A 14072-nucleotide genomic window follows, 5' to 3' on the forward strand; every position below is an offset into this window, starting at 1 on the left:
TATAGTTAAAATCACAAGAATCTGACCCAAGGCAGCAAGCTAGTTTAGGGTAAGAATTAGTACTAAATTGAATTACAGTTCAGTGCTAATGTATCAATGCTTTACAAACAAGACTTTAGGGTTTTTTTATTTTATTTTTACTGTCAAGAAAGCAAATAATATTTCAATGACACCACACCACATTACATTTTATAAAAAGCAATCATATCTGGCACTTGCCAAAGGTCATAATGAACTTAAGGACAAAAGTCTAACACTCAGTCTGTCTACATTAAATAAGAATCCTTTTCCTACCTGACATTTGTCATTTTTGGAGGCAGATTAGGTGAGAAGAAAGAAGGGTGGGATGTTGCGAGACATGGCTCATGCCTGCAATTCTCATACATGGAAGAAAGACTGGAAGTCAGAAGTGAACATAGGCTATGCAGAAATGCCTTGACTGATGTGAGAGTCCCCTCAGTGTGTGTGCTTAACACTAATGAATAAAGAAATTGCCTGGCCTGTTAATAGCACAGAACTTAGGTAGTTGATTAAGATGGAACTGAATGCTGGGAGAAAGAAGGGTGGAGTCAGAGAGAAGCCATGGATCCTTTGCATGAGACAGACACTGGTTAGAATCTTTGACACTGCCATGTGGTGATACATAGATTAATAGAAATGGGTTAAATTAAGATGCAAGAGTTAACCAATAAGAAGTTAGAGCTAATGGGCCAAGCAGTTATTTAATCAATACAATTTCTGTGTGGTTACTTTGGTGCTAAGGTAGCCGGGCAGCCTGAACAAACAAACGGACCCTCTTCCTACAGATTGGTGCACCAATTTGGCCAACAAAATTCACACAAAACCTGAGAGGACTTGAAAAGGAATTCCAGAAAAAAAGATACAGATTTTAACACAGTTTCTCCCTGTTTGCTGGAGGCATGCTGGAGCTCTTAAAAGTCACTGCAATTTTAAAATGCTGGCTTTCTTGACTGTGCCACTAGCGTGACCTCTGACTCTTTGGGGAGACAGAGCATTTGAATGGGTTTTGTGAGCAAACTGCTGCAGCTTGCTTGATGGCAACTTGGACCACCTGTGTGCCTGGAAGTGGGGCAGTGTGTATAGCTCAGAGACGCAAGCAGCTCAGCCATTCTGGACTGCGCAGAGAGAGCAGGAAGTACTGTGCATATCATAGTAAAGTGCGGCTTAAGTTTTAGACTGGGCAGGCAAACAGGTGGTACTGTATTATCCCTAATAATGGTGAAGCTGAAGTTTTTAAGAAGTGCTTAGCATTTTAAGAAGTGCTCCTGGACAGTAAAGAATTACAGATTCATAATAGGACAGATTCAAAATAAAAAACCTCTAAATGTGTCACAGTGTTGGATAAATGAATGTGGGCATGGAAAAGAGAAGAAAAGGAGTACATAGCATCATAAAATAAAGTTTAAAAAGGTAAAGTCTTTAAAGAGACAGAATACAGATGATCACAAATTAAAGAGAGTAAACAAAAATAAGCCACATCAAGATGGAAAATTCACAGAGAGTCTGGATTACATATATTATTGTGTTTTCTTTGAATTTTTTGAATGTGAAGTAGCTAAGTACATAGAGCCACTTCATTGTATGGGCTGCTAAATTAAACCAACAAAAGGGTATCTTGATTCCAAAATTTGAGTCTAAGGATATGGTACTTTGAAAAGAGGTTCTTCTTTTGTATCCAAAAAGGATGAGAACCTGCGAATTTATTCCAGGTTAGTATGGTAAGATGGAATGAGACACCCTGAAAGGTTGTTGTGAACATCCCCACAAAGAAATTACTCTGCCCAACTGATGACTGAGATGGACCTAGCACACAGGATGCACCATGAAAAACCAGATTGACAGCGCCCCCAAACAGCAGGAATCAGTATGGACATATCTACATCCATATTCCCAAACATTGTCTATAAATGTTTGTTTATGTTTAAAGGAGGATATGATATAGATGTGAATAATTTGCATTGGTATAGATCTTAGTTTCTTGATATAAATTTAAGGTAAATTTTGTTATAGTCTGTATGTATATTTCTCCCCTTGATTAAGATATCATGTTTGTGTAGCTCATTTAAAAAATAATGTATAATTAAGAAATATAGGTTAATAGATAATCATCTATAATAGTCAAGCTTGTAGTCATGTTAGTTATATTTTCTAGATGCATAGAGATATACTTCAGTTAGATGGGTATTCTTCAAATATTTCAGAGACCTTCAGAATATGATATTTAAAATGTTTAAGAACTTAAGACTTTGCATGACAGTGAGACATATCTCCTCTTGGAGCTCAAGCTACTTCAAGAAGAAGATGTGCATTGAGGAGGCTCCTTAGGGAGTTTGCTAGCCATTTGAACAAGAAACTGTTCTTGCCTGGACTGCTAGACTGGACATGCAGAATCCACAAAGAATTGACTGCTAAATTTGCCTAAAGGTGAGATGATCTTTTGGGGTTCCTGATTGAAAGAATCTGACAGATATTCTTCAGGACACAGAAAAAAATGACTGAAAACTGTCAGTATAGGTGGACCTGTCTTTGAAATTCCCTGCTACATAAAAGAGTCTGACAGACATTCTACAGTACACAGAAGAAATAACTCACAAACTGCCAATATAGGCCAAACTGTCTTTGAAATTTTGTGTTTCATAGAAAAGTATGCTGGATACTATGGGCAAGTAGGCTGAAGATGGATTTCCCAACAGTACAAAAGAACTTTGGGTGACTGTCCAGGCAGCAAGATGTCTTTGTCAATTCTAGAGTTTTGGAATAATGCACTTCCTGTTTCCTTAGGTAATATTATATCCTTCTGGAGTTTTTGATGGAGTTGAAGAATTTACAATTATAGTTATAGTTTTCCTTAGTTATGACAAAAAATAAACTAGATATAAATATTGTAACTGTATTCTTGCTTAATTACTGTTTTGTTATATGTAGTTTTACTATGTTAGAATTAAAACCTTTCTTTTTGTTTAAACAGAAAAGGGGAAATGGTGTAGGAGTTATTTCTGTTTGTGTGTTGTTTTCATTGATTATTGAATTAAAAATTGCCTTGGCCTAGTTGATAGGGCAGAACTTAGGTAGGTGGAAAAGACAGAACTAAATGCTGGGAAGAAGAAATGCAGAGTAGGAGACAGAGACGCCATGGAGCCACCAGAGACAGACATGCCAAATCTTTCCCCTAGTAAGCCACTGCCACGTGGTGATAAATTAATAGAAATGGGTTAAACTGAGATGTAAGAGTTAGCCAATAAGAAGTTAGAGCTAATGGGACAAGCAGTAATTTAATTAATACAATTTCTGTATGGTTATTTTGGGGCTAACCTAGCCGGGTAGCTGGGACAAACAAGCGGGCCCTCTTCCTATACCTGACTGAGAAAACAAAGGCAAAACGTTAGCATAATTAGTGTGGTAAATGAACTGAACTTAAAGGTAGTCTAGGATCAAGGGACAAATTAGAACTCTCCAAGTATTATGAGTCTTTTATCTCCTTCCTGACTTCCATAAGTCATTACTGACTCTGGGAATCAATCCCCTTTCTACTTCCCTCATTCTGCTTGGCCTTCATTTCTGTAACAAGAAGAAAGCTTCAAAAAACCATTTTTCATGTCAGAGGGACATTTAACTCAAGGAGAATTAGAGGGCAAGCAGGAGTAACAGAACAGTTTTAATCATACAGTCTTCAAAGACAACGGGCAGCTCTACAGAACGATGTCCTTCGATAACACTGGTGTTACAATGTGAAGAGACTGCTGTCCATGACGACCACTTCAGGGCTACATCCTCAGCTCACATGAGAGAAAATAAAATAATTTGGAGTTTGAGAGAAAAAGAGATAATTTGACAGTAAATTTACATTTGAGGTTTTGCTGAAATGTCCTTATAACACTTGAGAATAATTCTCTCTACCCACTTGAAGTAAAAGCTTCTTTTCGCACAAAAGAGAAATTGGCTGTTAAATAAGAAGATTTCAGAATGGGCTATGTCCCATTCTTAAGACTAAGCAATTCCATTAGTACTACAGATTTGGTTCATTCAACACCAAGTGCCTAAGAAGAGAATAGTCAAAGCTATTTAAGGAGACATCCAAACTAAAAGTGGTTATTGGTAAAGCAAGCTTGTTTTTAAGCAAACAATAAAAATAAATGAGTAAACAGCATCTACCTTGTTCCTTTGCATGCGCGCATGCGTGCACACACACACACACACACACACGCATGCATGCACCCACCCACACACAAATAAAGAAAAGAAAATTTTAGTAGACACATAGATCCCTATTTTGTCAATTCAGTGACTTTTGTTACTTGGTATACTATTGGTTAAATTTTATCTTAACAAATGTATAGGCTTTAAGACAAAAAAAAACCCGACATAGGTTGGTTTAGACTGCACAGGACACCATTCTCTCAATGACTCACACAGTACTGTTCAGTACTGTTGTATTAGCCCTTTGACTCACAGTCCTGTTGTATTAGCCCTGTTGTTATCATTTAAAACGCTGGTGACCTGAAGACGGTCCCACTGAGGCCTCTGCAGGAGAAAGAAAGATAGAAAGGCCATGAAGAGAGAGCTGGGGTATAGAGGGGTTTTTTTGTATTTATTTATTTATTCATTTATTAAAAATTTCAACCTCCTCCCTGCCTCTCTTTTCCCTCCCTCTCCCCACGTCCCTCTACCTCTCTAGTCCTAAGAACAGTCAGGGTTCCCTGCCCCATGGGAAGTCCAGGGTCCTCCCCCCTCCCTCCAGGTATATAAAGGTGAGCATCTAAACAAACCAGGCTCCCACAAAGTCAGTCCATGTAGTAGAATCAAAACCCAGTGCTGTTGTCCTTGGCTTCTCAGTCAGCGCTCATTGACAGCCACATTCAGAGGGTCCAGTTTGATCACATGCTCCATCACTCCCAGTCCAGCTGGCCTTGGTGAGCTCCCATTAGATCAGTCCCACCATCTCAGTGAGTGGGCTCACCCCTCGCGGTCCTGACTTCCTTGCTCATGTTCTTCCTCCTTCTGCTCCTCATTTGGCCTTTGGGAGCTCAGTCCCGTTTAGTGGGTTATGTATGGGGAAAACGGGAGGAAGGGGAGAAGGGGGAGAAGAGAGAGAGTTGCAGAAGCTGCCTCTCCAGAAGAAGGAGAGAGAGAGAGAGAGAGAGAGAGAGAGAGAGAGAGAGAGAGAGAGAGAGAGAGAGAGAGGCAGAAGCTGGCCCTCCAGAAGAAGGGACACAGAGAGAGCAAGGGACGGAGACAGGGCAGGAGATCTGCTTGCCTTGATAAAAGGGGAAGGTTGGGAGTGGGTGGGGCTTGTCTTAAAAAGCCAGGGTACCCAGGTGACAGACAGGCCAGCAGATTGCACCACCTATGATTGACTCACACAGTTCTGTTGCTTTAGCCCTGAAACTGACTCACACAGTCTTGTTGTATTAGCATAATTCACCTGTAGACATTGAGCTGTTCTCAAGTTCCAAAAAACAATTTTATTCACTAAAATAGTCTTAGAAAACTGTATATTTAACTAAATATATTTTTTCCTCTGAGAAGATGGGAATATCTTTTTTAATTTATTTATTAATTAAAAAATTTCCACCCCCTCCACTCCTCCCATTTCCCTCCCACTTTCCCCACTCCTCCTCCTCCCTCCCTCTACAGTCCTAAGAGAAGTCAGGGTGCCAGGCCCTGTGGGAAGTTCGAGGCGCTCCCACTTCCATCCAGGTCTAGGAAGGTGAGCATCCAAACAGACTAGGCTCCCAAAAAGCCAGTACATGCAGTCCCACAATCTCAGTGGGTGGACACACCCCTCGAGGTCCTGACTTCCTTGCTCATGTTCTCCCTCCTTCTGCTCATCATCTGGACCTTGGGAGCTCAGTCCAGTGCTCCAATGTGGGTCTCTGTCTCTATTTCCATCTATCGCCAGATCAAGGTTCTATGGTGATATGCAAGATATTCATCAGTGAGGCTATGGGAAAAACACAGTTCAGGCACTCTCACCTCTGATGCCCAAGGACCTAGCTGGGAACGTCTCCTTGGACACCTGAGAATCCCTCTAGAGCCAAGTCTCTTGCCAACCCTAAAATGGCTCCCTTAAGTAAGATATCTTCTTCCCTGCTCCCATATCCACCCTTCCTCCATCTCAACCATTCCATTCCCCCAAGCTCTCCCCAGTCCTCCCTTTTCTCCATTCTCATTCCCTATTTCCCCTTCCCCCACCCCACCCTCACCCCGGAGCTCCCAACTTTTGCCCAGCGATCTCATCTACTTTCAATGTCCAGGAGGATAAATATATGTTTTTCTTTGGGTTAACCTCTTTATTTAGCTTCTCTAGGATCATTAATTATAGGCTCAATGTCCTTTGTTTATGGCTAGAATCCATTTATAAGTGAGTACATACCATATTCATCTTTTTGGGTCTGGGTTATCTCACTCAGTACAGTGTTTTCTATTTCAATCCATTTGCATGCAAAATTCAAGATGTCATTGTTTTTTACCACTGAGTAGAACTCTAAAGTGTATATGTGCGACACCTTCTATATCCATTCTTCTATTGAGGGGCACCTAGGTTGCTTCCAGGTTCTGGCTATTACAAATAGTGCTGCTATGAACATAGTTGAACAAATGCTTTTGTAGTATAATTGGGCATCTCTTGGGTATAATTCCAAGAGTGGAATTGCTGGATACTGAGGTAGGTTGACTGAGAAACTGCCACACTGATTTCCAAAGTGGTTGCACAAGTTTGCATTCCTACCAGCAATGGATGAGTGTTCCCCTTATTCTACAACCTCTCCAGCACAGGCTATCATTGGTGTTTTTGATTTTAGACATTCTGACAGGTGTAAGATGGTATCTCAAAGTTTTGATTTGCATTTCCCTGATTGCTAAGGAGGTTGAGCATGACCTTAAGTGTCTTTTGGTCATTTGAACTTTTTCTGTTGAGAATTCTCTGTACAGTTCAGTAACCTATTTTTAAATTGGGTTAATTAGAGTTTTAGTGTGCAATTTCTTGAGCTTTTTATATATTTTCAAGATCAGACCTTTGTCTGATGCGGGGTTGGTGAAGATCTTCTCCCATTCAGTAGGTTGCCTTTTTGTCTTAAGGACAGTGTTCTGTGCAATACAAAAGCTTCCCAGTCTCAGGAGACCCCATTTATTCATTGTTGCTCTTATTGTCTGTGTAATTGGGGTTATATGTAGAAAGTGGTCTCCTGGGCCCATGTGTTGCAGTCTACTTCCCACTTTCTCTTCCATCAGGTTCAGTGTGGTCAGATTTATATTGAGGTATTTAATTCATTTGAACTTGTATTTTGTGCATGGTGATAGATATTAATCTCTCTCTCTCTCTCTCTCTCTCTCTCTCTCTCTCTATATATATATATATATATATATATATATATATATATTAAAAATCTAAGGAAGAATATAATAAGCAATCATTATCACAGATGGTCAAATAAATTATTTTAAACATAACTTTTGGATCAAATTATGTATTTTCTACATCTTGGTTCTATTTTCTTCACTGTTATATAAAATACAAATATGATCCATTTCAGGGATACATCCCAATCCTTAATAATATTAGAAACAATCAATTTATCATGAAAACACCACCCGAGACACAGCATCACTCACTTGGGCCACTCTGACACAATTTCTTCTACTAAGTCTTTCTGTTTATTAATCTCTGGCCTCAGCATTTGAAAGCTTACCTCACAAGAACATAGCATGATAAATCGCAGTAGACTAATCTCAGAAAAATAACATAATAAAATACCTAGATGTACTCTAAAATATTTATCATCGACTTTCAACTCAGAAATGAGGTTGTATAAAGTAGAACATTTACCTTGTTTATGTCAGAATAACAACCATTATTACTTATTATAAAAAAAATCTCTCTTTTAAAATATCAAGGTCTCTATACACTCATTTTCAAGTGTCTAAAACCTTAAAGTTATATTTCCATTTCTCTTTTCAGTTACCAAGAGAAGAAATCTAATCTTTCTTTGCCTGTGTCCATTTCCATGTCTTCCTATGTGTTCAATCTTCGCCACCTACCAATTACACAAGTGTTTCCTTGGGGCCGTCTCTTGTGATACATTTTGCAGTTAGCAGTTCTTAAGTCATTACATTTTCCAGTATTCAGTTATGGGTTGAAATGTTCATCAGGGAAATTTGAAAGACAAAATTCTAAAGCTCTTCTTTCCTAGAGTGGATTAAGTTCAGGGAATGGCTTAGCACAGGTCATGTGGCTAGCAAGCAAAAGAATAACTCAGGTGCTTCTAATCCACCATGTTACTCTTAATCATGTATTTAGGGGAAAAACAAAATAAACATTCAATAAAGAAATTAATGTACATGAGAATTTTAACCATGTTAACTGTCCTTAAAGTGGAACACTCTGGAAGACATACAGTGTTTAAGAGACCAACTCTTTCTTCTCTGTTTCAAAGGAAAAGAGAAATTAGAAATAATGGTGAGTTAGAGGAAAGAGATTGTGTGTGTGTGTGTGTGTGTCTGTGTGTGTGTGTGTGTGTGTGTGTGTGTGTTTGTTTCAACCTAACCCATAGATTATTCATGAAAGCCTAGAACATGATAGATACTGCAGAATCAGAGAGGAATAAAGGAGCATAGACTCTAAGAGTCAAACCACAAGTCTGTAAACCTGCAAAATGAAGCCAATGCATAGGGTGTGCCAATGGATGTGAATCTGTGTTGGGTTGCTAACTGTGAGTATATAATTTGAATTAAATTAACTTAGATAGAATTAAATATAGCATGTTGCTTTTTTTGTAATGGCAAAGAGTTCTTAAAGAAATACATATTCATTCCTAATAAAATATCAGCATACTTTCATATTTTTCTACCTGTATTACCAGAAAATTATACTTGTTTTATCAGATAAACACATCTTAAATTTTAATTTCTTACCTGAAAATTAGGCATTTTAAAAAATAAGGTCATGATGAATTACAAAAATGGCAGAGGCCTATGTTCTTTTCAAATAAAACATCTAATGTATCTTATGGTTAAATTACATTCTAGAGCTCTAATATACAAACATTTCTAGTAACAAGATTACTATCACATAAATTCTCAGTTTTGTGTGTGAGTAGGCTATCAAATACAGGGATAATTTGCCAGAGGGAAAAACTGTCTTCGGGGTCAGACTTGACAGCTCATGCTGACTATGTTCTCTCAATGAGCTTATATTCTTGCTTATCTGGATTGACATTATTCTAAAAATTTGATGCCATGGCAGAATATTCCTGAGATTGGTCAAATATTACAGAATTCTTCAGGAAGAAGAAGCCTGATTCAGACTGAAAAGGCAAATAAGAGTAAGGGGTTGTTTGATAGAAACTGAACTCAAATGCATTCTAGGTCAGACTTTCCAACAGTCTTCAAGACAAGTTGTCTTGCAGGTGCTATAAAGGTCATCCCAATAGTGTAACCACATGAGAACCATATAGATGCTTTTCTTGAAATGATGTATACTCAGAATTCACAGTCACGCTCCCTTGTACTAAACATGTGAAAAGTATCCTCATGTTTAAGAGATGCAATCTGAGTTAGGGTAAAAGCAGGATTCTTTCCTTACACACTGAGTACAATTTTTTCCAAGGCAGTATAGAAATAGAATATCAAAAAAAAAAACAAGATTGTTAACCCTTATACCTTATTTGCTTTAAGAAGTCATATTTGCTCTTTTAAAGAGGCATCTACAAATAATAATTTAACTTTGTCTGGTTTAAGGTGATTTATTTCATTGGTAAATGAAAAATTCTCAGATACCCATATATTAAGTCACTAAAATGGATTTGATTAGCTTAATCCACAAGCAATACATACATCCCACATGAGTCTTGTGTTTCTTATTCATGTTCTGTCCCTATCTTGTGTGAGAATCCATTGTGAATCATTCCTTCTTCTCTACCTTCCTTTTACATCCCACTGCTCTCTAAACCTCTTCACTTGCAGGAGACCTTTTTAGATTTATAGAGACCCAGTTGTGAGAGACCAACTTCTTCATAAAGTTCCCATCAGATAACAGGGTAAGATACACTCCTGGATATCCAGATCATGGACCTTTGGCCCATTGTCTCTCTGTGCTCCTCCTGGTTCATCTGTAAAATATCTTTACTTGCTGAAAGGAATATATTTGAGATACAGAGTCTTTTTGTATTCAAGGACATGTTTCAATAAACCTGTCTCCTTCCAACAAATGCCTAAAACCCAGATCTTCCAAAGAACAGTGAGCAGTGTGAACCTCAGATTCTGGTAATAATTACATTGGGTAATTAAATTTCTCTCTCTCTCTCTCCTTTCACTCTCTTGCACCTTTAACTAATATTAATATTTCATAGAGAATATATAAAATTAGAAAGGAAATAAATATCTCGTCTGAATTTTAAAACAAAAATTTATATTTTAAAAATTATCTCCAAAAATAATAATGAGTTTTCTTTGTTTTATAAACAGATATGTCCTCATGAATTGCTGTAGAGTCCTGTAACTCAGTATGTCCCCATTTGCCCCTGTTCTCAATAACTTTCAAGTGATAAGTCATGCTTTCTTTGCTTTTGTGGTCACTATGACAAAACAACAGAAGCAGCATTAAGAAAAAGGGACTTATTCTGACTCACGGGTTCAGGAAGCCAGTACACCATCATATGAAGGCCCAACTCCAGAAGCCAATCCATCCTCTGCCATAAATATAGGGACTGGAAGGTCTACACTTCAGCAGATCAAGAAGAATACGTGAATATCATTCTTCAAGTGTAGAGGGAAAACAAGAGAAAGAGGTGATTAGGTAGGACTACAGACCTTGACTTCCAATGGCATCATGTTTAAATATATCTTTGCTTTATCACCACCTATGCTATGAAGTTTTTGTTTGTTTTGTTTTTTTATTAGTTATTTAAAGTATATGAACTCTAATGTTCTTCTATGCAGAAAAATATACATAGGATGTTTATTTATAACTCTTTACTACTTTTTGCAACATAAGTCATTTCTCTTGCAAGTCAACAAGAACTATTTATTGCACAAAATTGTGTTTTCATGTATGTCCTTATTTTGAGGTGACAGCAAGAAATAAAATTCACACTTCCTTAAATAGTGATCTAAGGAATGGCAACATAATTTTGATATTTGTATCCTTGATGAAGTATAGATGAGATTTGAATATTTGATACAGAATTGATAGGAATTCAAAGTGGAGTATTGGGCATAGTCAACAATTTTTTAAGTGAATTATAGTGATATCCATTTTCAGTATAAGTACTAATTATACAATGTATAAAGGTTTAACAGTGAGAATGTAAACTGATGGTTGTAATAAAATCTAACTCTGTGAGAAATAAATATAATTGTGGTTAATGACATAAAGAATGTGCTTCAAATTGCTGCAAATACATTGGTATTGAATGATGGGTGCTTATTTGGTCATAAAAGAAGGGCCTTTATAACCTAAGAGCCTTTATTTTAAGAACATGGAGGTGGGAGCTCTTGGGAGAGTTGAACACAATTCCATGATAAAGAGAGTTCTAGGAGATGCTCAATCAAATTAACTGTGCAACAAAAACTTATGGTAGAACTATGCTCTGGGGAAAAAAAAGATTCCAATGAAACTAATGTGCTATTCAAAAAGAGCAGTTAGTAGAAGAGAAATTGTCAGTTGAAGCCAAGGTTTCTCATTTTATGCAGAATGGAATGTGTCTTCAATGATTGACGAATGGATTCATTTATGGTTTCTAATTTAACAATTGGCAGAAGAAACATTCATAACTCATTTATGACTATTTGGGTATCAAAGATTAAAACGCAGAACTTTTACATTATCTTATGTCACTAATATTAAGTAACCATCATATGGAAATTCTGAGAATACACACACATACAGACTCACACACATACAGTACTGAACAGTTTATTACATGAAAGTCGGGAGTAAAATCATGGTTAGTGGAGGTCAATCGGGAATGGAGAGAGAACTGATCAATGAGAGTTGTTATATTTAGGAAGGACTAGAAAGCCTGTGTGTGATACAGTACAGTAACTGTAGAAAATACTGTACTACATATTTCAAAATTGAGTAAGAGAAAATATTTCAGAAGTTTTCCTGCAGAGAGAATGATGATTGAGGAGTAGATATATTTGGCCTGATTGCACAATATTTACAAGTATCAGAATACCACACAACACTGCACAAATAGATTTTATGATGTTACATCTGTCAAAATATATTTTATTTACTTTCCAATAAAAAACCCCACACACTAAATTATTTCACTTTCTGTGTATCAGCAAGACATATCAATAGTCCTAGAATGTTACTCTTTTGTTACATACCAAATTCTAACAATATATATTTTTAATAGTGCTTCATAATTATAAGCAATTTTTTTTTTGGTTACAGCTAGCATTTAGCCCACATATACACACTCTTATCCAGACACTTTCATGTGCAAGAAACAAAGAACTAATCCTTATAGATTTAAAAATGTAAGTAATTCAGCCTCAAAGTTAAACAGTTAAGAGTTGGATCTAGGTTAAGTCCCTAGTTTGAGTAGGAACTCAACCAAGTTCACAAGAATCGATTTTTTCCCAGCTTTAAATTGTATTTCTCCTATGCAGTAGTTTTATATTTAAATCAACTCTCACTTGGTGGTGGAAAATGTGAGCATGTATAAACGCTCACATCCTAAAATTGTAAAAATCCTCACAGCACTATCCATTCTCTTTCCCAATAATCTTAGATGTCCCAGGATATAGTTGGGAGGACTTTGTTCCTGCCTCAAAATGATGTTCCAGATTTTGTTGACTCCCCATGGGAAGCCTTATCCTCTCTGAGGAACGGATGGGGATGTGGTGGGTAAAAGGTAGTGGGAGGGGGAGAGGAAAGAGGGGAGGCAGAGGGAACTGGGATTGGTATATAAAATAAAAAATATTATTTAAAAAGTAAATTTAAAAATTATAAAATAAATCTTTAGTCTGCAACCAAGTCTTCAGTTGCCATCCTTCCTTCCTGTAGATCAGTGAAGAACAATATTAGTTAATTCTTACCCCAACCAAGTACCTCCTTTTAAATAGAAGCAAATGAGTAAATCAAAGGGATGGATTCCTAACTGGAATGTCAGGGAGTAGAAGAGGTCCTTTGGGAGCGAGGATGCATAGTTTCTGTCATTGTCCAACAACAGTAACACAAAGCTCAGGGCCTAAGAATTAATTCTATATCATTGCTAATGCAAATGGGGATGACTTCAGCAGCCAAATTCATCATGTTAGAGTTTTCTTTGTGCATGTGTCTACATTCAGTTCACAGTCAGACTAGAGGTGACTGTCAACTGGCATCAGAATGGGTAAGAAGGTGACTAGATCACTCTTCTTCGTATTTGACAGGTCAATCTAGACTGGTTCATGTGGTCATCAAAGATGGAAGGAATAATGAATCCCATTCTTAGAACTGCTTTGTTCCTCTCTTCTTATTCTTTGGTCAAACTGACCCAACACTTGAAATTCTATGTCACAGTGGTTGAAAGATGGCACTGCTAAATGCAATAAAATATAAATATTTGGGCCATTTTTATCAGAAACTTCACTCAGGTGTTCCCTAGCGTTGGTCTATAGTTAAGTACAAAATTATACTCACTCTACCCATACATTATAATTGATTTCTTTTTTATTTTTATTAATTATATTGAGCTATATATTTTTCTCTGCTCCCTTCCTTTCCCCTCCCTTTCAACCTTTTCCCATAGTCCCCATGCTCCCAATTTACTCAGGAGATCTTGTCTTTTTCTTCTTCCCATGTATATTAGATCCATTTTTGTCTCTCTTAGGGTCCTCATTGTTGTCTAGGTTCTCTGGGATTGTGATTTTTAGGCTGATTTTCTTTGTTTTATGTCTAAAATCCAATTACGAGTGAGTACATATGATATTTGTCTTTCTGGGTATGGGTTACCTCACTCAATATGATGTTTTCTACATCTATCCATTTGCCTGCAAATTTCAAGATGTCATTATTTTTCTCTGCTGTGTATTACTTCATTGTGTAAATGTACCACATT

This window comes from Myodes glareolus, chromosome 23 (assembly GCF_982192425.1).
Source record: "Myodes glareolus chromosome 23, mMyoGla1.1, whole genome shotgun sequence".
NCBI lineage: Eukaryota > Metazoa > Chordata > Mammalia > Rodentia > Cricetidae > Myodes > Myodes glareolus.